A 22,910-nucleotide genomic window follows, 5' to 3' on the forward strand; every position below is an offset into this window, starting at 1 on the left:
ACAGACTCTTTGGTCCAACTTGTCCATGCCGGTCAGATATCCTAACATAATCTAATCCCATTTGGCAGCACTTGCCCACATCCCTCTAAGCCCTTCCTATTCATATACCCATCTAGATGCCTTTTAAATGCTGCAATTGTATCAGCCCCCACCACTGCCTCTGCCAGCTCATTCCATACATGCACCACCCTCTGTGTGAAAAGGCTGCCCCTTAGGTCCCTTTTATATCTTTCCCCTCTCACCATAAACCTATACCATCTAGTTCTGGGCTCCTCCACCCCAGGGAAAAGACTTTGTCTATTTATCCAATCCATTTATGGCCGGCATAGTGGCTTAGTGTTTAGCACTGTTGCTTCACAGCGCTGGGGACCCAAGTGTGATTCTAGCCTTGTGTGACTGTCTGTGTGGAGTTTGTACATTCTCCCTGTGTCTGCGTGGGTTTCCTCCGGGTGCTCTGGTTTCTTCCCACAAACGAAGGAGGGAAGGTTAGGTGAATTGGCCGTGCTAAATTGCCCACAGTGTTCAGGAATGTGTAGGTTAGGTGCATTAGTCAGGGGTAAATATAGGACAATTGGGTCTGGGTGGGTTAATCTTTGGAGGGTCAGTGTGGACTTGTTGGGCTAAAGGGCCTGTTTCCACACTGTAGGGATTCTATGCCTCTCATGATTTTATAAACCTCTATAAGGTCATCTCTCAGCCTCCGACCCTCCAGGGAAAACAGCCCCAGCCCATTCAGCCTTTCCCTTTAGCTCAAATCCTCCAACACTTGTAAATCTTTTTTTGAACTCTTTCAAGTTTCATAATGTCTTTCCAATAGGTAGGAGACCAGAATTGTACGCAATATTCTAACAGTGGCCTAACCAATGTCCTGTACAGCCACAACATGACCTCTCAACTCCTATAATCAATGCTCTGACCAATAAATCTACCGGCGACTCTACTTTCAAGGAACTGTGAATCTACACTCCAAGGTCTCTTTGTTCAGCAACACTCCCTAGGACCTTACCATTAAGAGTATTAGTTCTGATCTGATTTGTTTTTCCAAAATGCAGCACCTCGCATTTATCTAAATTAAACTTCACCTGCCACTCCTTAGACCATTGGCCCATCTGATCAAGATCCCAATGTACTCTGAGGTAACCTTTTTCGCTGTCCATTACATCCCCAATTTTGGTGTTATCTGCACACTTACTAACTATATATCCTATGTTCACATCCAAATCATTGATATAAATGACAAAAAGTAGTGGACCCAGTACCAATCCTTGTGGGACTCCACTGGTCACAGGCCTCCAGTCTAAAAAGCAACCCTCCACCACCACCCTCTGTCTTCTGCCTTCGAGCCAGTTCTGTATCCAAATGGCTAGTTCTCCTGTATTCCATGATATCTAACCTTGCTAACAGTCTCCCATGGGAAATTTTGTTGAACGCTTTACTGAAATCCATATAGGTCACATCAACTGCTCTGCCCTCATCAATCCTCTTTGTTACTTCTTCAAAAAACTCAAACAAATTCATGAGACATCATTTCCCACGCACAAAGCCATGTTGACTATCCCTGATCAATCCTTGTTTTTCCAAATACATGTAAATCCTGTAGTAAAGTAGGGGGAATGGATCTGAGTGGTTTACTATTTGGAGGGTTGATATGGACTTGTTGGGCTGACTGGCCTGTTTCCACACTGTAGGGATTCTATGAAAAAGACAGTGACAACATCCAAGTTTGAACTGGTAAAAAAAACAAGTAATGGTTATGCCAGGAATTGACCATCTCCAACAAGAGAGAATCTAATAGTTTCTCCTTATTTTAAATGACATTACCATTAATGAATCCCCTATTATCAACAGCCATATAAATACTGTGGCTACAAGAGCAGGCCAGGGGCTAGGAGTTCTCTTGCAAGTAACTCATCTGCTATCTTCCCAAAACCTGTCCACCAACTATAAGAAACAAATCTGAAGTTTGATGGTATACTCTCCATTTCCCTGGATGAGTGCAGCTTCAACAATACTCAAGAAACTTGATATCATCTGGGACAAAGCAGCCCACTTCTACCACATCCACCACCTTCAACATTCACTTCCTTCACCACAATGCACAGTTCCAGCCAATACTTGTGATCCACCAGTTACATTGAAGCAAATTCATCAAGGCTCCTCTGGACAGTACCTTCCAAACCTGTGGCCTGAACCACCTACAAGGATAAGGGCAGCAAATAAATGGAATACCGTAAACAAAACAAAGAACTATCGATGCTAAAAATCAGAAGCAAATCAGCAGTTGCTGGAAAAACTCAGCAGGTTTGGCAGCATCTGTGCAGAGAAATCAGTTAACGTTTTGGGTCCAGTGACCCTTCCTCCCATTAGAATGTTAACTCTGATTTCTCTCCACAAATGCTGCCAGACCTGTTGTGTTTTTCCTGCAGTTTATGAAATGGAGTATTGTCACCTGGAAGCTTTCTTCCAAGATATGTGCTATTCTGCCTTGAAACTATATTACCATTCCTTTTCTGCCAATGGGATAAAATTCTGGAACTTTCTTTCTATGTGGGTGTCCCCAAATCCTAAGATTTGCAGAGGTTCAATAGGGAAGTTCATCTCCACCTTCTCCTTGGCTAACTAGCAATTCCAGGAATGAGTATTAATAAAAAATGTTTGTTCAAATCATTTCTGTTCTCTTTGATCTGGCCTTTATACTTAGACAGGAAATGCTGTCCAAGTGTGGGCACAAGGGAATCCAATCTTCGATGTGTGTTTCTGTGTGTGTGTGAATTTGCATTTTCAAAATGACACATTTTGTTTTGTGTCCACAATAAGGCTTGATTATAAGGCTTGAGAACATTCAAAATTAACAGTATGAACTAAGCAAAGTATTTCTCATTTTATGTCAGACAGTTTATTTGGAGATGGTGCTAATGTTTGTCTGGTAGTTATTATTATGTCATTTTTCAACAGAGCTCATGGTTAATGCATTATAAATCACATATACAAAGCAGCCCTTAGAAACCAATCATGACAGCAACAATCAATAAGAATTGTCATTTCAATACACAGTGAAAAATCTTAAGGCAGTGGTTTCTAATGAGATGATTGATGTGTTTCCTCGCCAATTATAGGCCATTACCCCCTTGACACTGGTAGTTTGTAAATCTCTTCATAATTTTGAAAACTTCTTTTTTAGTCTAGTTGAAATCTCCTCTTTTACAATTAGCTTAAGCACACCATTGCACCCTCTGGAGGGCCCAGTAATATAACTTGTATGATGTAGTGTTATGTATTGCAAACAACACTCCATATGGTCTATAATCAATGCACTACAGTAATAATGGTAAATCTTTTGATTTGTATAATTTCCCTCTGATAGTGCAACCAATAATTTTGTTTATTTGCATCCAACATATCTTCTACAATTATAACAAAATCTCTCCTCTGATCAACATCAAAATTATTTCAAAGACAAAATCCCTCTTTTATTCTCATGTTCCCATACTTGGAGATTTTGGAGGCCAAATTCCTACATTGTATTTCCTTTTATAAAGAAGAGGTTACCTATTCTAATAATTTCTTTCTTTGGCTTGGAATCAATTTCTTTACTGAATATTCTCATTTAACATGCCTAGGGAACTCATAATCACATTAAAGATGCTCCATAAATATAAGTAAGTTGTTGTTACAGTGAGTAATGGTTTTTAACCACCTCTCCTGTTGCCTTTCTGTGTTGTTCTTACACCAATGTTGGTACACTGCAGAAACAGTATCCTTAGCAGTACTGCTTGGCTTCATAAACTCTCCTCCAGTCTCTTTGATTTTGTGAAACTGGAAAGTGCAAGCATCAAATGTAGAATTTGATTGCCTTCAGAATTTAATATTTACCCTTCATTGTTAGTTCTGGGTTGTCAGGAAAACCTTTGTTCATTAGTGCTCAATTTTTCACAGCTTGTAGATTCTCTAAAGATGCAGCAATCTTTTCAGCAATTTTAAAAGAGTGTTAAAAAGCTATATGTGAGAAATTGCATGCAACTACACAGGCTGGGCATATGGCCAGTGACAATGTGAACAGACCCAAAAGATGCCAAAGTGCTTTTTCTTAAACTGTGCTTTATTTAGGGCTAAGCTGAAAAGCGTCATCCAGTACTTACATGAAGATTACAATTGTTTCCAGGTAATTGAGAGTGAAGAGAGCAGTCTTGTAATAACTGTATGTCACACTGGATGTAGGTATACAGCTCTTTTCTTTAGATAAAGTATGACAGAAATTAGAATATTAGAAAATAGAAACAGTGAAAAGAAATGGAAAAAAAAATCAAAATGCCTGTGTTTTTAACAAATACCCACAAGGAATTAAAAAACATAAAACAATGAGCAGCCAGCCACAATGCTGGCATTTGTAAATTAAGTTAAAACATGACATCCTTCTAAAACAACAATAAATAAACTGAATAAATAATTCATAAATAAATTGGTTCCAGATTTTACAGCAATTAACACAGTGCTTTTTGTTTCAACTGCTCCGTTACATCAGTTACCAAAGATAAATACCGTGCTTTCATTAAATAGTTTCCTTTTTTCTCAATCAGTACAGTAAAAGTCCTACAAAATATGCAAATTTATTTACATAAAACAGAGCCAGAACCTTTTAAACATTCTCTGTTTTTTTTTGTACCTTCTGTAAACAGCAGAGATTCTCTTTTTGTGTTATTCCTTTTGAATTACAGATTCAATGCTAGTTGTTTGGGAATCAGGACTTTGCACTGGCCCTGAAGTTCTCTTTTTTTTGAACATGGAAGAGTACTATCGCAATGGATGGAGGTTGGTGAGAGTTTTGCTAAGAGCAGGTCCTGATGATGTTAAGCAGGTTTTTCCAGACTAATATGTGTCTTTCCAGATTCTCACTAACCCTTGTTGGATATTCATATCTGCGCTTTGCTGCAATGTTTACAAGTTTCAATGTTTGTGTGTTTTTTCAATATATTTTTAATTCTTTTTTAATCATAGCTGGAATGATTGCAGTCAAGGAGCTGCCAGTATAACTTATCTTCTGTCAGTATTTAACAGGATCGGATAGCAATCGGCAGTACATGAACATATGCTCATCTAAATTCTACAAAATTACAATTCTACAGGATTTCTTATTTTTAGCAGTAATGCTAACCTCTATTTTTTTTGCATTTTTATGTCTAATTTTTTATATTTTTATATCAGTAATTTAAAAGTTTTTTTTATTATTCTGTACATCTATTGAGTCTCTCTTTTAAGGGAAGGTTAAGAACACAATGAACCATTTTCAAGCAATAATCCTATTTCCAAAATAGTCCTCACTCTGTAAGATTTTTTTTTTTGCTTCTCACAGATCACAGTTAAGCCAATCTCAAATGTTCAATCCTCATGAAAGTTACAGAAAACCATATGAAAACTACTTACTTGAATTAATGATACCAAAGTGCCTCCCAAAGTATCAAAGAACTACAATCTTGCTTATTTAAAAGCAGTTTAGTATTATCATTATTATTACTTTTTTTTACAATTCAAGATAAACTTTTCAGACTGTTTTAGGAACAGTGTGAGAAGGAAAGAAATCCATAATTTACATACGACTACAAGTCTGCAATAAAAAGTTTGGTCCTTTGGTCCCTAAAATACCTAAGGAATGACAGATAGTGACTGTTACCACGTGTGACCATGGCAACTGTATCCATGATGACAACAGGCACTCCTCATCAACTTGTTGCTCTACAAGCCCCTAGTATCTTTATAATTTTTTTTTCTCTCCTTTCAGGCGTTTAAAACTCATCCTTCTGCAGAAGTGATACATTTTGTAGAGACTTAACAGCCTAAACAATCAGAGCAGTCAAAGATAAAAGTCTGAAGAAGTCTTCAGCTTGATTGGCGTATGCTGATATGTCCAAAGGTTTATTTAACAGTACTTTTATTATTTTTTTGTACATGCGGTCCTCTCCAGTTTCCGCCCTAAAAGACGAAGACAAGACAAAGTAGATTAGAGATGAGAATGTGAGACAGTACAAGATCTACACCAATCATGTTTCACTGTAGGTATAATCTAAAGAAACAGCATCCGGCTTTTTCTGCCTTCAATCTGAAAGTCTGGGGATTGTATCTACAAAACATACCTTTTGTGAACCCTTCAGCCTTTTCAAAATCAAATGGTTTGTCACATTTATGTAAGTTTTAATTTAATGGTTTGACCATGTAAGAGTAATTCCTTTTTTATGAGTAAGGCAGGGCGAGATAATTCTTGTATTGTCAAGTCCTCAATATTAGCCGTCATACAGCTAAGCTGGTCACTCATAAATTCAGTAGTGAGTTCATGAGAAACTTTACCAGCGAAAGGAATGCTTTACCAAATTGATTAGTAAGGTGACTATCATTGATGCATATATAATGAAAAGAAATACAAGAATTTGGTGATGGGGATAAATGAATAAGCTTGGGAAGGGGTTTATGCGGAATTTAAGTACTGTCATGTACCTAATAGACCAAATAGTCAGCTTATATGCTACAAATACTTTGCAACCATACTAGATGATTGATTGCATTCAGCAGTAACACACAGTGCATATGAGTGAGAAAAATTACAGTGTGTGGGACTTCCAGAAAATAATAATTTATCTAATCCTAAATGCATAGGCCTGTAGTGAATGATAACTAAGGGATATCTGAATCAAACACAGACTCTGCTGGAGAAACTCAGTAGGTCTGGCAGCTTCTGTGCAGAGAGAAACATAGTTAGCGTTTTGAGTCCACTGTGACTCAGTTCTGAAGAAGAGTCAAATTAGACTCAAAACGTTAACCTGGTTTCTCCCTCTACAGAGGTATCAGACCTGCTGAGTTTCTCCAGCATTGTTTGTGTCAGTTTTAGAACTAAGGGCAAGTAGCTCAACAGGTCTATTTGTGGTGTTTGTCAATTAGACTACAAATGTCAATTTTACTAAAGCAGCACTGAGCAGTACAAACACAACGTTGATGTATGTCACTAACATCAGCAACGGGTTGGAAAATTATTTTTTTTTATATTCATCGGTTCATGGGATGTGGGCATTTATTGCTTCTCCAGAATTGTCCTTAAGAGCCCAGAAGGAAAACTCAGTAAAACTTGCAAATGACACAGACTGGTCCGATTTGTATACTTCAAACAGAGCTCCAGCATGACTAACACATTCATTTCCAAGTATTTCTACTTTTGTTTTAAGGTTTGTTCTCTTCAAGAAAGTGGTGGTAAAATCTTATGGGTGACCTCACATTAAGAATTGCATCCAGTTTGGTCATGGAGATATAAGGGAGAAAGTCAGACCTAGGGAAGGCGCACATAAGACCTAACACCCTGGTGGAAGATGATTGAATTCTGAAGAAAGACTGAGGAATTTTGGTCACTTCAGCCTTGAAAGGAGCTAACTAAGAAGGGTCCGTGGAGATTTACAAATCTACTCAAAGCATATACGACTTAGAAAAGCTAAATCTAGACCAGTATATCAGCAATTGCAACTGGTAATTAATGAAACTCATGAAAGACAATTTTGGGAATGTCACCAGGATGCATTAATGCTGGGAATAAATTTGGAACCAGAGAAAGGAAGTGCTGCAGCCCCTATAGAGATCGAAAGCAAATGCTTTGGATGGGTGAGAAGAACAGATATAATAGAAACATTTTGGAAAGGCTGCAGTATTTGAAAGGATAAGCTTTAAACAAAGTTGATTGCTAACGGTTTTGACATTCAGCCCGTAAATAGGGATACTGTCTCTTTAAGAATCTGCACTACGTTTTTTTAAAAAATGCAACGCTATATTAAACAGCAGAGATAATGTTAATCTAAAGAAAACTCTCACAGCAGTTCTGTCCACGGCTAGCAGGCAGATTCTGCTTTACACTTTTAAAACAATAGAAACTTGAACTGCAAAGACCCACTTTAGTGGAAGTGACATGCGGAATATCAATCCATGCTGGCAGGTTCCCACACTGTTGGTTAAACAAAGAGCAAACCGTACACAGCAATCGAACAATTACAACAGCAAAAATAAAAAAACAATTTCAAAGGACCCTTTTTCAGTTGCACAAAAAAAAGCACTTTTGTTCTCAATGTTTTTACTGAAAATGAATCTGAAATTGCTGGAATTGGAAGGCACGGTTTGGCCATTTTGATCTTGTTTGCCTAAGTTTGGATTAATGACTGCTATCATCCAAAGTTTTTTTTTGTCCTAGGCTCTTCAAATGAAAAAGGCCCCCTCCTCCAAAAAATAAACAAATCACAATAGTTTTGGTGCAAAGAAACTGACCACACATTTTATTATACAGGTAAACCTCATTTAAATTTTTTTATATATATAGAAGGATTGGGAATCAATGTTTTATGTGACATCTAAAGAAGCAAAGAAAGCTGACAGGACTAAAAGAAAAAAAAAATAAAGAAATCATAATTTTTAAAAGAACCACCGCAAACACTAAACTAAAATGAGCACAGCAAGAATAGTGGCAGCACACAGTCAAAAGGCACATGTGATCATGACTGGCCAATCATTAACTGATACAACATCCAAGAAAAATGCTTTCACAGCACCTCCACGAAACTTGACGGCATGTCATGCAACCAATCGTTGAGCTTGTTACATGACGCCATCAGATCACACTTTAATTTCTAGTTGACAGAACTTACGCAGTGGACCGTTTTCTCCATTTCATTGTATGGATACTTTTCCTACAGCCTGAGACTGCGGGTTATGACTGTCTCTGCTTGGTTTGGTTTTTGATCGAGTGACAAAAGAAGAAGAGAATTTTTGTTTTTTGGAGGGGGAAAAGTACCAAACACAGCATCAGTCAAAAGCAATACTTGCAATCGAAAAACAAGAAACCAAACTTAAGGAAATGGATGAAGCCTTGCAAAGGCGTATAAGATTACAAACACATGGTTAACAATAAATGTAATGAATGCAGTGGATGCTAAAAAAAAACATGATTAAGTGCATGATGGCTGACAGACATTGGTTACAGAGTAAAAACATTTCAATGTTTCACTAATAATAATAGACCTGAATCCCAAATTCAGAGTGCCGGCTAACAGGCTGTTCATCAAATGAGAAAGAAAGTAACTGCATTTGGTATTCTCATTAGAAAAATAACAGGAGCAAATAAAACAATATTACACTTACAACGGAGAAAGTAACTTAAAGAAGAACATTTCCAATCCTTTTCCTGATCTGCCTGAGCCAATTCCTCTTTGTTGAAAGAATGGTCACAAATTCTTCAATCCTGAATTGGCTTCAGGAAGGACAAGAGTTGGAGTTGCCCTTTTTCTCTTTGTCTTGGAAGATCTGTTTTCTTTACTCATACTCTCTCATTGACCAGTTCAACCTCTGTATTGCATGTTAAAAGTGTTTTGTCTTAAAAACCCAAATAATACCAAAAATAAAGAAAAAGTTATATCCTCCATTAACTTAACTGCATTTGGGAAATATCAGTATTTTGGTATCAATTCACAAATGAATTAGTTGCTTTGCGTCAATCCTTTAACCAGTGGTGCCGATATTTTGGGAATTATTTGGTATCATCATATATTCACACTTTTCAGATATGAGGAGCGTTAGGGCTTCCACATTATTCATTGACTCTTTTGGATGTATGTCTATGAATGCAGCTCCGAAAATACCAAGAAGAACTAAACTTCAGTATTATTAAATAGAAATTGCATGGTTCTTCTCATTTGATAGTGTTCTCCCATTGCAGAACTGTGTCATAGACCACAGAAAGATTTAACACTTAACTGATCTCAGCCACATTAGATGGAAGGATGCTGCAACCAGTTTAAGGAGCTCTGAAATAGGAAGACAGAAAATAAGCTAAAGTTTTCCAAACTAAGTATGGCTCAGCTCTTCAGGATATGAACTTCTTTGAGAGACAAACCTCGACACCAATCATCACAACCACACCCCAGAGAAATCGCCGAGAATTCATTTCAGGGAAAGCTTCTGCCTGTTACAGTTGGAAGCTATTTGAATCAAACAAACTGCAGGAGCTCATAGATACTCATTAGACATCGGTAAAATATCTTCTATCACACACATATCCTTTCTCAGGAAATTGACAAGTTACTCTTTAACGGTGTGTTATGTTACCAGTTTACCACTTACCAATTTATAAAGTGTGACAACCCTCTAAGAAATGCAAAACTTTCTAGCTTCTCTCTTAATTATTTGAATACTCATTTTAACCACGTCCAAAGAACATCCATGAAAAACAGTTCAGTTACCAGCAGTGCTTTCTCCCAGGGCAATCCACCAATGTGAAACTATTCTTCACAGATGAAACAAAGATCAAAATGATAAAGGAGACTGTAACTTTAAATTACAAGCAATGCTTGAATAATTGAGAAGCAGAGTTTCATCCTAATGCCAATACAAACATTTAATGGACTCGTCAGAATGTCTTTTTAAAGGAAGAGAATAGGTAGAAGATTCCCATTAAATTTCCTCTTGGGAACAGACAGCTTGCTGATCGCTCATTGACTTTGACACAAATTGGATGGCCAAGGCTATTCATTGAGAACTAGTCTGTTCTTCTGAGAGAACAATGATCATATTAAGAATAGTAGTGAACGATTATTTTTTCAGAATTGAGGAAAGGTCACTCACCAACACCTTCTTAAAGGCAGTTTGGGATATGCAATAAATGCTGACCTAGAAAGTGTTCCTAACATCCAAGAAAACCTGTGCAGTGATGTTCCCCAGAGACATACAGTCTTAGAGATGTACATCATGAAAACAGACCCTTTGGTCCAACTCATCCATGTCGACCAGCTATCCTAACCTAATCTAGTCCCATTTGCTAGCACTTGTCCATACGCCTCCAAACCCTTCCTATTCATGTACCCATCCAAATGCCTATTAATTGCTGTAATTGTACCAGCCTCCACCACTTCCTCTGGCCCCACCCTCTGTGTGAAAAAGATGCCCTTTAGGTCAATTTTATATCTTTCCCCTCTCATCCTAAACATATGCTCTCTAGTTCTGGACTCCCCCATTCCAGGGAAAATACTTTGTCTATTTATCCAATTCATGTCCCTCATGATTTTATAAACCTTTATAAGGTCTCCTCTCAGCCTCTGACACTCCAGGGAAAACAGTCCCAGCCTATTCAGCCTCTCCCTATAGCTCAAATCCTCCAACCCTGGCAACATCCTTGTAAACATTTTCTGAAACCTTTCAAGTTTCACAACATCCTTCCAATAGGAAGGAGACCAGAACTGCACTCAATATTGTAAAGGTGGCCTAAGTAATGTCCTGTACAGTCGCAACTTGACCTTCTAATCCAGATACTCAATATCTGAATGATATTGAGTATCTAGATTACCAATAAAGGAAGGCATATGACCAATAAAGGAAGGCATATCAAACGCCTTCTTCACTATCCTGTCTACCTGCAACTCTGCTTTCAAGGAACTATGAACCTGCACGCCAAGGTCTCTTCGTTCAGCAACACTCCTTAGGACCTTATCATTAAGTGTACAAGTCCAGCTCTGATTTGCTTTTCCAAAATGCAGCACCTCGCATTTATCTAAATTAAACTCCATCTGCCACTGCTTAGCCCATTGGCCTATCTGATCAAGATCCCAATGTACTCTGAGGTCACTATCTACTATACCTCCAATTTTGCTGTCATCTGCAAACTTACTAACTGTACTTCCTATGTCCTCATCCAAATCATTTATACAAATGACAAAAAGTAGTGGACCCAGCACCGATCCTTGTGGCACTCCACTGGTCACAGGCCTCCAGTCTGAAAAACAACCCTCTACCACCACCCTCTGTTTTTTACCTTTGAGCCAGTTCTGTATCCAAATGGCTAGTATTCCCTGTAATCCATGAGATCTAACCTTGCTAACCAGTCTACCATGAGGAACCTTGTCGAACGCCTTACTGAAGTCCATATAGGTCACATCTACCACTCTGCCCTCATCAATCCTCTTTGTAACTTCTTCAAAAAACTCAATCAAGTTTGTGAGACATGATTTTCCACACACAAAGCCATGTTGACTATCCCTAGTCAGTCCTTGCCTTTCCAAAAACATGTACATCGGTCCCTCAGAATTCCCTCCAACAACATGCTCACCATTGATGTCAGGGTCACCGATCTAAAGTTTCCTGGCTTTTCCTTACCTCCTTTCTTAAACAGTGGCACCATGCTAGCCAACCTCCAGTCTTCCGGCACCTCAACTGTGACTATTAATGATCCAAATATCTCAGCAAGGGGCCCAGCACTCACTTCTCTAGCTTCCCTCAGAGTTCTCGGGTACACGTGGCCAAGTCCTGGGGATTTATCCACTTCTATGCATTTCAAGTCATCCAGCACCTCCTCCTCTGTAATATGGACATTTTTCATAATCAAGAGGTTGTTATGAGAATCAGTGTACTTTTGTTATTCACTAATAACCTGGACATGGCTGTTGAAAACTTGTAGTGAGCAGCATGGTGTTAGGAGACCAGGCAGAAGAAGATTAAAATGACTGAAAATGGTTACTAATTTGGCGAAAAGGTGTCTGGGGAAGATTATTAACTGAAACAACAGCTTCCTTAGTCTAAAAACTGAAAGAGCTGCACTAACTGTAAATCAGAAACAAAAACAGAAGTTGCTGTAAGAGCTCAGCAGGTCTGTGAAGTGATATCAGAATTATATGCAGAACATAGGTTGGGGGGAGGAGGCAAAGAGTAAACAATAGGTGGATAGAGCCCAAGGAGAAAGAGGGAACAGTTGGACAGACAATGGAGTCTCTAATGATCTGGAAAATCTCAGCAGGTCTGACAGCATCTATAAGGAGAGAAAAGTGCTGACGTTTCAAAATGTCAGCTCTTTTCTCTCCTTACAGATGCTGCCAGATCTGCTGAGATTTTCCAGCATTTTCTCTTTTGGTTTCAGATTCTAGCATCTGCAGTGATTTGGCTGGGAGGGTGAATAGCTGCTAATGGAGACTGTTAGTGGCTAACAATAGGCAGTGTGTAATGGCAGACTATGTGATAGCAAGGCCTGGTGTGTGTGGTAGGGGGCTGGGACTTGGGACTTCAAATCCTAAAATGATTGAACTTGGTATTGAGTCCAGATGGCTGCAGGGTCCCCAAGTGGAAAACCATCAGTTCTGAGGAAGGGTCACTGGACTTGAAACGTTAACTCTGATTTCTCTTCACAGATGCTGTCAGACTGGCTGAGCTTTTCAGCAACTTCTATTTATTACCATAGTCTGACTTTTTTTATTCACTCATGGCACGTATTTTTTATTGACTTGGTGGCTGGCCAGCATTTATTGCCCGTTCCTAGCTGCCCTTGAACTGCATTAGAGACAAAATACTACAGCTGTTGGAATCCAAAGTGGACAGACAGGAAGAACACAGCAAGCCAGGCAGTATTAGGAGGTAGATAAATCAACGTTACAGGTGTAACCCTTCTTCCTGAATGGCTTGCCAGGGAATTTCAGAGAACAGTTGAGAGTCAGCCACATTGTTGTGGATCTGGAGTAACATTTAGCCTAGACCAGATGGGGATTCTTCCCTGAAGGACATTCACAAGGTAGATGGGTTCTTCTGACAATGGTTTCATGGTCAGTAGATTTTTAATTCCAGATTTATTTTTAATACTGAATTCAAATTCTGCCCTTGTGGGATTCAAACTCAGGTCCTGGAACATTAGCTGAGTTTTTGGATTAATATTCTAACAATAATATCACTAGGCCATGGCTTGCTTTGATGTTAAATTCTGAGCTAGAATAATTGTAGCCTTCATAGAAAGTCAACATCCAAAGTAACAAGATTAAAATAACACACAAAGGGTCTTGTGAAATGCATATAAAGGAGTCCTGTTACATAAGAAGCAACACTGCAGTTGTTGCTTGTATATTGACAGTTTGATAAGGAATATCCTTGAGAAATGCAGAAAGAAGCTTCCATACCAGGTTGGTTCACAATCTGGTATTGATCATGGGATATAGGGAAGGGTCTGATCCACATCAGTGAAGACCCCCAGGTAATCATATCCACAGGTTATATATCAAAAATGCAGTTTTCAGTATACAGGCATTAAGGGATTTAACAGCATTCCCACGGATGTTCAGTCTCAGGCAGATAGAAGAAGTCCTTTTGCTCACAGCAGAGGAGTACTGAACTCCAACTGGCACAGGAGCTAAAACCTGGAATGTGGTTGAATAAGATGCATTGTGAAGTCCCAAGGATAAAAATGATAAGTGAACCTGGTAAACATCATGAGATCATGGGATGACCTACAGCAGTCTATGCACTTCTCACACAGTCATATGATTAACCTGATTGGATGTGTATGTGGCCAATTAATAATACAATTGGTTCATAACAGCCAAAGGTGGGCTAAAAGCTAATGTATCAAAAGGGTATGTTTCCCTTTGTTCACTGGATTGCTGAGCGGCTTTCTCTCCCCCAGCGATAAAAGAATAAACTCTGATGCTGGAAATGGAGCTGGGTGTTGAGTGATTCATTTAATCATTCCACCCCAACAGACAGAACTATTTTCAAGTGGATGTAGACACATTGCCAATATGGGCAGACACATGGCAGATGAAATTTAACACATGGCATAGCGAAATGACACACTTGGATGGGATACAATGAGGAGACACAAAAGGAAATGAATGGCACAATTTTAAAGCTATGCGGGAATAGGGAGACCTGACAGTGTATGCACACAAACAAAGGTGTGGATATGGCAAAACAACTTGAGAAGCCTGTGGAAAATGAGTAGAGTGTTCCGTGAGGACTGGGGAATCCAGAACCAGAGGGTCACAGTCTAATAGCATGGGCTAGGCCACATAGGATTGAAATGAAGAGAAATGTCTTCATCCAGAGAGCGGTGAGCCTGTGGAATTCTTCGCCACAAAAAGTGGTTGATGCCAAAACATTGAACATTTTAAAGAAGGAGTTAGATCTTCAGGCTAAAGGACTCAAAGAGGATGGGGAGAAAGTGGGAAGAGGGCATAGAGCTAGATGCTCAGTTATGATCATATTGAATGGTAAAGCAGGTTTAAAAGACCTAATAGCCTACTCCTGCACCTATTTTTTGTTTCTACAAGATCCTTGATTTTATAAGCAGTGAAAAAGAAAATAGAAACAACAAATTAATATTACATCTTTAAAAAAAAAATGTCTCAACAAGAGCATTGTGCTCAATTATTGGCACCAAACTTTAATGGATGCCAAGATACTCAGATACGTAAGAGATTTACTAGAAGGTTACAAAGCATAAAGACTGATGAGGCGGAGAGATTGGAGATGTTTGGATTGTCCTGAGAGTAGAGAGTTTAACAGGAGATTTGCTGGGAGGTGTTCAATATAATGAGGGGCTTTGATAAAGTATTTAAAGGAAAACTCTTTCAGGTGGTCGTGGGACTGAAGATGAGGGAGCAGAGATTTAAAGTAATTGCCAACAGAAACAAATCTGATGTGCAGGAAACATAAGTTATTCAGTGGAAACAGATTCAATACGAACTTTCAGAGGGGAATTTTGGTATTACATGAAAGAGAAAATATTTGTAGAGATTTGGGAATATGACATAGCATTAGGGCTGAGTTGGATTGATCTTTTAACGAGCTGTCACAGGCATAAAGGTCCAAATAGTCACTTCTTATCTGTATCATTCTTAATTTGCTCTAACAGTTGCTTTATGATTTTAGCTACCCCAATGCAATCACCCTCAACCTTTTAATCTCAAGGAAATACAAATCAAATCAAGAGAAACTGTCCCTAAAATTGGTATAGTTTTTGTAGATCTAGTGCTGCACCCTCTTTAAGATAAAATATCTTTCCTGAGGTAGGATGTCCCAAATTTTTTAAAATTCATGGACTTTGGGAATCACTGCCTTGGCATTGTTGTTCATTCTTAGTTGTCCTTCAGATGGAGGTAATGAGCTGCCTTCTTGAACCATTATAGTTCATATAGTATCGGTACACCCACAGTCCTATTAGGGAGGAGTTCCAGGATTTTCACCAAGCAGCAGTGAAGTATCAGTGAGAAAATTCCAAGCCAGGGCAGACTGCAGCTTGCAGGGCACCTTGTACTTGGTGGTGTTCCCATGGATCTGCTGTACTGGTTCTTCAGGTTGGTAGAGGTTGTGAGTTTGAAAGGTGGTGTCTTCAGTTGCTGCTGTGCATGCATCAGTGCTGGGAGAACTGAATGTTGAATGTGATGCATTAGGAGCCAATCAAGTGGCTGCTTTGTCCTGGATAGTGTTGAGCTTCTTGAGTGTTGTTGGAGCTCCACCCATCCAAGAAAGTGAGGAGTATGCCATCGCACTCCTGACTTGTTCCTCGTAGATAGTGAACATGTTTTGGGAGTCAGGAGCTGAGGTATTCATCACATAATTCCTACCTAGATTACACCTCCTCCCACCCTACCCCCTGTAAAAATGCCATCCCATATTCCCAATTCCTTCGCCTCCACCGCATCTGCTCCCAGGAGGACCAACTCCAATACCGAACAACCCAGATGGCCTCCTTCTTCAAAGACCGCAATTTCCTCTCAGACATGATGATGATGCTCCCCACCGCAGCTCCTCCACTTCCCGCTCCTCTGCCCTTGAACCCCGCCTCTCCAATCGCCACCAGGACAGAACCCCACTGGTCCTCACCTACCACCCCACCAACCTCCAGATACATCGTATCATCCTTCGTCATTTCCGCCACCTCCAAACACACCCCACCACCAAGGATATATTTCCCTCCCCTCCCCTATCAGTGTTCTGGAAAGACCACTCTCTCCGCAACTCCCTCGTCAGATCCACACCCCCCCACCAACCCAACCTCCACTCCCGGCACCTTCCCCTGCAACCGCAAGAAATGCAAAACTTGCGCCCACACCTCCCCCCTCACTTCCCTCCAAGGCCCCAAGGGATCCTTCCATATCCATCAGAAATTCACCTGCACTTCCCCACACATCATTTACAGCATCCGCTGCACCCGATGTGGCCTCCTCTATATTGGGGAGACAGGCCACCTACTTGCGGAACATTTCAGAGAACACCTCTGGGACACCCGCACCAACCAACCCAACCGCCCCGTGGCTGAACACTTTAACTCCCCCTCCCACTCCGCCAAGGACATGCAGGTCCTTGGCCTCCTCCATCGCCAGACCATGGCAACATGACGCCTGGAGGAAGAGCGCCTCGTCTTCCGCATAGGAACCCTCCAACCACAAGGGATGAATGCAGATTTCTCCAGCTTCCTCATTTCCCCTCCCCCCACCTTATCTCAGTCCCAACCCTTGGACTCAGCACCGCCTTCTTGACCTGCAATCTTTTTCCTGACCTCTCTGCCCCCACCCCCTCTCCGGCCTATCACCCTCACCTTAACCTCCTTCCATCTATCGCATTCCCAACGCCCCTCCCCCAAGTCCATCCTCCCTAACTTTTATCTTAGCCTGCTTGGCACACCTTCCTCATTCCTGCAGAAAGGCTTATGCCCAAAACGTCAATTCTCCTGCTCCTTGGATGCTGCCTGACCTGCTGTGCTTTTCCAGCAACACATTTTTCAGCTCTGATCTCCAGCATCTGCAGTCCTCACTTTCTCCTATCACATAATTCCTTGCCTTTTATCTACTTTTGTAGCCACGACAGCCACGTGACTGTCCAGTTTAGTTTCCAATCCATGGCAACCCCTAGGATGTTGATAGAGGGGAATTCAACAATGGTGATGCCATTGGATGTCAAGAGGAGATGATTAGCTTCACTCTTGTTGAAGATAGTCATTACCTGGCACTTGTGAGGCATAGATGTTACTTGCTATTTATTAAATCAAGTCTGAATGTTGTCCAGGACTTATTTTGTGTTGTCATGGATTGCTTCAGTACCTGGGGGATTGTGAATGGCACTGACCATTGTTCCTTATCAGTGAGCAAAGCTGCTTCTGACCTTTTTAGTAACTAAAGAAACTGCTGAAGGTGTTTTTCACAAGGAGGCTAACTTGAGGAACTCTGCAGAGATGTCTCGGGAGTTCTCCACATTGCTGAATAAATGCCAGTGGTGTAGCTATACTGGAATATCTTGGCTTGAGGTATGGCTACTTCAGAAGCACAGGTCCTCAGTCCTATCACTAGAACGTTATCAGGATGAACATCCTTTGCAGTACTCCACTGCCTTCAGCTGTTTTTTGATCTCACATGGAGTGAATTGGTATTAGTGATACCAAAGACTGATACCTGTGATGCAAGGAACACCACTTGGCACTTCTGGCTTAAGAGCATACAAATGTAGCTGAAATGCTGGGCTCTCCCATCATTGAGGATGGAGATTTTTGTAGAGCCTTCTCTCTGGTTAAAGATTAAATTCTCCACTACCATTCATGATTGAATGATTCAGTCTGCAGAGCTCTGACCTGATCCATTGGATGTGGGATCTCTCATAGTACTGTTTCACCAAGTTCACACCTCATTTATAGGTATGTCTTGTGGCGTTCCTGGAATGCCCTCCAGCACTTCTCATTGAATGGAACAAAGTTCTTCACATTTATTCTGACCAGAGCTATAATTGTTGTTGTGTCGCCATAATCTTACCAGACCATAGGGGCTGCTCTCATTAGAGAGAAGCAACTGGTGATGATTTAACCTGAAGGCTACCAGACTTCAGGCGAGGGAAGAAGAGTCCTTCATGGCAACCTCAAATTGTTGATGGGAATTGAACCCACACTGTGGGCATCACATTGCTCTGTAAATCAATGAGCCAGCCAAGTGAGCCAAACCAATTCACTAGAGCTGTAATAATTGAAGCATCCCTTGACAACATTCAAAGTAGAGCTCCTTGAAAGAAAACTGCACATTATATGCCTTTTGGATCTTTTTTATCCCAGTGCATAAGCTTTCAATAATGAGTGCATATACTCATCCAAATCTCTCTGCTAATACCTGAGGTTATTGAATGTCATAATGATGATTGAAGTCCTGGGTATTTGGAAGCACTCTTACTAAAATCCTTTTATTACTTTATCCCTTTTCAGACCATTCATTTTTCTTTGTCTTTAAGGAAGATGTGAAACTTCAGTTACATCAGTGGTTGGAGAAGCTGGGGCTTTTCATTTTAGAGAAGACAAAGGTGAGGAAGAAATTTGATCGAGGTTTTCAAGATCAAGAATGAGATAAACTGGGAGAAACTGTTCCCACTGGCAGAGGGCACAAACTAAAGTGATTGGTAAAAGACCCAGAGAGACTTAAGAACATTTCTGCACATGGCTGGGATTTGAATAAATTACTTACCAGTGTGGAAACAGGTCCTTCAGCCCAACAAGTCCACACCAACCCTCCAAAGTGCTACCCACGCAGACCCATTCCCCTACACCTAATCTGCACATTTTTTGGACTGTGGGAGGAAACCCACACAGACACAGAGAGAATGTGCAAACTCTGCAGAGACAGTTGCCTAAGGCAGGAATTGAACCCAGGGCTGTGGCGCTATGTGGCAGCAGCGCTAACCACTGTGCAACCGTGCCGCCCATAACTGCACTGTAATAGAAACATGGCCTATCAAGCTGGGTTCCTGTCTGTTTTTATCTTCTGGGATCATAACATTATTGAAGGAGGAAAAACATTGCAAGGTTTCATTTCTTTGAGATTTTGTAGTAATTGGTACAACTGAGTGTCTTGCTAAGCCATTTCAGAGGACAGTTAAGCGTCAACCACATTGCTGTGGATCTGGAGTCAGATATAGGCCAGACCAGGTGAATTTCCTTCCCTGAAGGACATTAGTGAACCAGTTGGGTTTTACCAGCAATTGGTATCATGGTCATCAGTAGATTCTTAATTCTAGGTTTTTAAAATTGAATTTCCCGCCATCTGCGGTGGGATTCGAACCTAGGTTCCCAAAACAAAAATAAAATCTTAATCTGGGTCAATAGTCTCATAACAATACCACTAGGCCATCACCTTCCCAAGAGGGAAACCAGTGGGCAATGAATAACTCTTACAAAGAGCAGGCACAGACAAAATAGCATAAAAGGCCAACAATGAGTGACAATTGGCAGTAAGTCTATTGTAAATAGCCTGCACTGTGTACTGTCAGCAAAATGGGCTCAGGTTAAAGAATATGAAGCTTTGATTCACTAACTAATAATTTTGGAGGATTATATAAAGAGCAACATTTATGTTCAGTCTTTAAAAATTGCCATTAAGGAACAAAAATGATTAGATATATATTAACTTAAAAGCATGCACTCCCATGTTTTGCTCTCAAGGGCAGAATATTGTGTGTCAGCAATGGTCTGGTTAATGTCTCCATCCATTATTTTAAAAGATGGAAAAGATGGGGAATGTATGACTGAAATCCTGCTACATGTTGCTGGTGAATTGAACATTTTTTGCCAGGCATACTGAAGATAAAAAGCTTCTCAAAATAAAATATGTAACAATTAAAGTAAAACTGAAATACGGCAACTCTGAAGGGAAATGAATAAAATAACAATTAGATAATTTTCCAACTTTCCATTCATGGCATGGTTTCTGTGAGAAGATTTTTTTTTATTTTGATAGATTATTTTGAATAAGGATATGCCTCAAGTATGGGGTGAACATGGAAAATGGATTGGATATCTGACTGAAATCTCACATATGAAATTTTACAAATCTTGACAGCTCTGTTAAATTGCCAGATCCTAGGTCCTAACTCATCTATCATAATTCACCACTGTCCCCTAAGCAAAGAGGGGATGGTAGTGCAGTGGCAATGTCACTGGACTAGTAATCCAAAGGCCCAAGCTAATGATTAGTAACAGTGACCATGAATTGTTTATAAACTCCCATCTGGTTCACTAATGTACTTTCCTTACCTGGTCTGGCCTACATGTAACTTCCCTTTATAGGCAAGGTAATGGCCTAGTGGTAATATCGCTAGATCATTAATCCAGAAACTCAGCTAATGTTTTGGGGACTGGGGTTAGAATTCAGCCATGGCAGATGGTGGAATTTGACTTTAATAAAAAATATCTGGAATTCACAATCTACAGATGACCATGAAACCATTGCCGGAGAACCCACTTGGCTCACTAATGTCCTTTAGGAAAGGTCTGGCCTGGTCTGGCCCACATGTGACTTCAATCCCAAAGCAATGTGTTTGACTCTGAAATGGCCTTGCAAGCCATTCAGATGTAACAATCTCTACAAGGCTGGATAATGAAATGAAACAAGACAAACCATCCAGCATCAACCTCGGCACCGGAAAAGATGACAGCAGAAACAGCCCTGTTGAGCCTGCCATGTCCGAGTGCTAAAATCGCAGAACTATCTCACAGACTAGTCACGCAACAGCTTAACATTGTCATACTCATGGAATCATACCTGATAGACTTCAAACAGATTGAGAAACTCAAGATGGGGCATCCTTGTAGGCCATCAACAGCTGCAGAATTGTACTCCAGCACAATCTACAACCTCATGGTCTGGCATAACCCCTACTCAACCATTACCATCATTACCATCAAGCCAGGAAATCAACCTGAGAGGGCATATGAGAAACAGCACCAGACACAGTTTAAAATAGGGTGTCAATCTAATGAAGTTACCAAACAGGATAATTGTATGCCAAAAGCATAAGCAGCAAGTGATAGGTGGAGCTAAGAGACCCACAAGCAATGGATTAGATCTAAGCTCTGCAGTTCTGCCACATCCAGTCATGAATGGTGGTGGACAATTAAACAACTCACTAGAGGAGGAAAAATCCCCATCCTCAATGATGGAAAAGCACAACACTTCAGTGCAAAAGATAAGATAGAAGCACTCGCAGCAATCTTCACCCGAATGGATAATCCATCTCGGTCTCCTCCAGCAGTCCCCAACATTACAATTATCAATCTTTAGACAATTCGATTGACTCCATGTGATATTGCAAAAAGCAGGAGAAATCCATCCCAACCAGTTATCGCCCGATTAGTCTTCTCTTGATCATCAGTAAAGTGACTGAAAGTGTTATCAAAATGGAAGGTGCTTACAAACAGCACCTGCTCAGCAATAACCTGCTCAGTTACACCCAGTTTGGGTTCCACCAAGGTCATTCAGCTCCTGACCTCATTACAGCCTTTCTTCAAACATAGACAAAAAAGCTGAATTTCAGTGGTGAGGTGAAATTAACAGCTCTTGACATCAAGCCTGTATTTGATCGAGTGTGGCATTAAGGAACTCAAGCAAAACTGGAATGACTGGGTATCGGGGCAAACTGTCACTGGTTGGACTCATACATGGCAAATAGGCAGATGGTTGTGATTGTCAGAGGTCATCTCAGCTCCAGAACATCGTTGGAGAGCTCCTCAGGATAGTATCCTCAACCAACCATCTTTAACTGCTTCATCAATGACCTTCCCTGCATCATAAGGTCAGAAGATGGACACTTGTTGATGGTTACACAATGCTCACCACTATTCGTGACTCCTCAGATACTGTAGTAATCCATGCTCAAATGCAACAAGATCTGGACAATATCCAGGCTTGGGCTGACAAGTGGTAAATAAGATCTGCATCTCATAAATGCCAGGCAATAATCATCTCCAATAAGAGACAATCTAACCACTGCCCTTACCAGTGAATGGCATTATCATCACTGAATTCCCCACTATCCATATCCTTACAGTTAATATTGACCATATACTCAACTGACTCACCACATAAACACAGTAGCTACAAGTGGTTAGGATTATAATAACTCACCTCCTGATTCCCCAAAGCTTAAAAGGCTCAAGTCAGGAGTTTGACAGAATATTCACCAATTGCCTGGATGAGTGCAGCTCCAACAACACTCAAGAAGCTTAGTACCATCCAGGACAAAGCAGCCCACATGATTGGCACCACCTCCACAAGCATCCACTCCCTCCACCATCGATGCTCAGTAGCAGCAGTGTATACTATCTACAAGATATACTG

General features: G+C 40.4%; 1 protein-coding gene across 13 annotated transcripts in view; it reads right to left on the bottom strand.

Annotated features, from left to right (window-relative positions):
* Window positions 1-4,775: 4,775 nt before the first annotated feature.
* celf4 (CUGBP, Elav-like family member 4) overlaps window positions 4,776-22,910 on the bottom strand; it is a 1,190,565-nt gene continuing 1,172,430 nt past the window's right edge. For 9 of the 13 annotated variants that reach the window (XM_087990087.1, XM_087990069.1, XM_043685193.2 and 6 more), the window contains one exon: window positions 4,776-5,967. The gene's annotated coding sequence lies outside the window, so the exon portion shown is untranslated. Of the gene's footprint in view, window positions 5,968-8,666; window positions 8,744-9,771; window positions 9,822-22,910 lie in introns of all 13 variants that reach the window. The other 4 variants (XR_015757957.1, XR_015757959.1, XR_015757956.1 and 1 more) reach the window with 4 other exon arrangements.

Source organism: Chiloscyllium plagiosum, unplaced genomic scaffold (assembly GCF_037043375.1).
Source record: "Chiloscyllium plagiosum isolate Xiang-an unplaced genomic scaffold, Cpla_swu_hap1 HiC_scaffold_1, whole genome shotgun sequence".
Lineage (NCBI taxonomy): Eukaryota > Metazoa > Chordata > Chondrichthyes > Orectolobiformes > Hemiscylliidae > Chiloscyllium > Chiloscyllium plagiosum.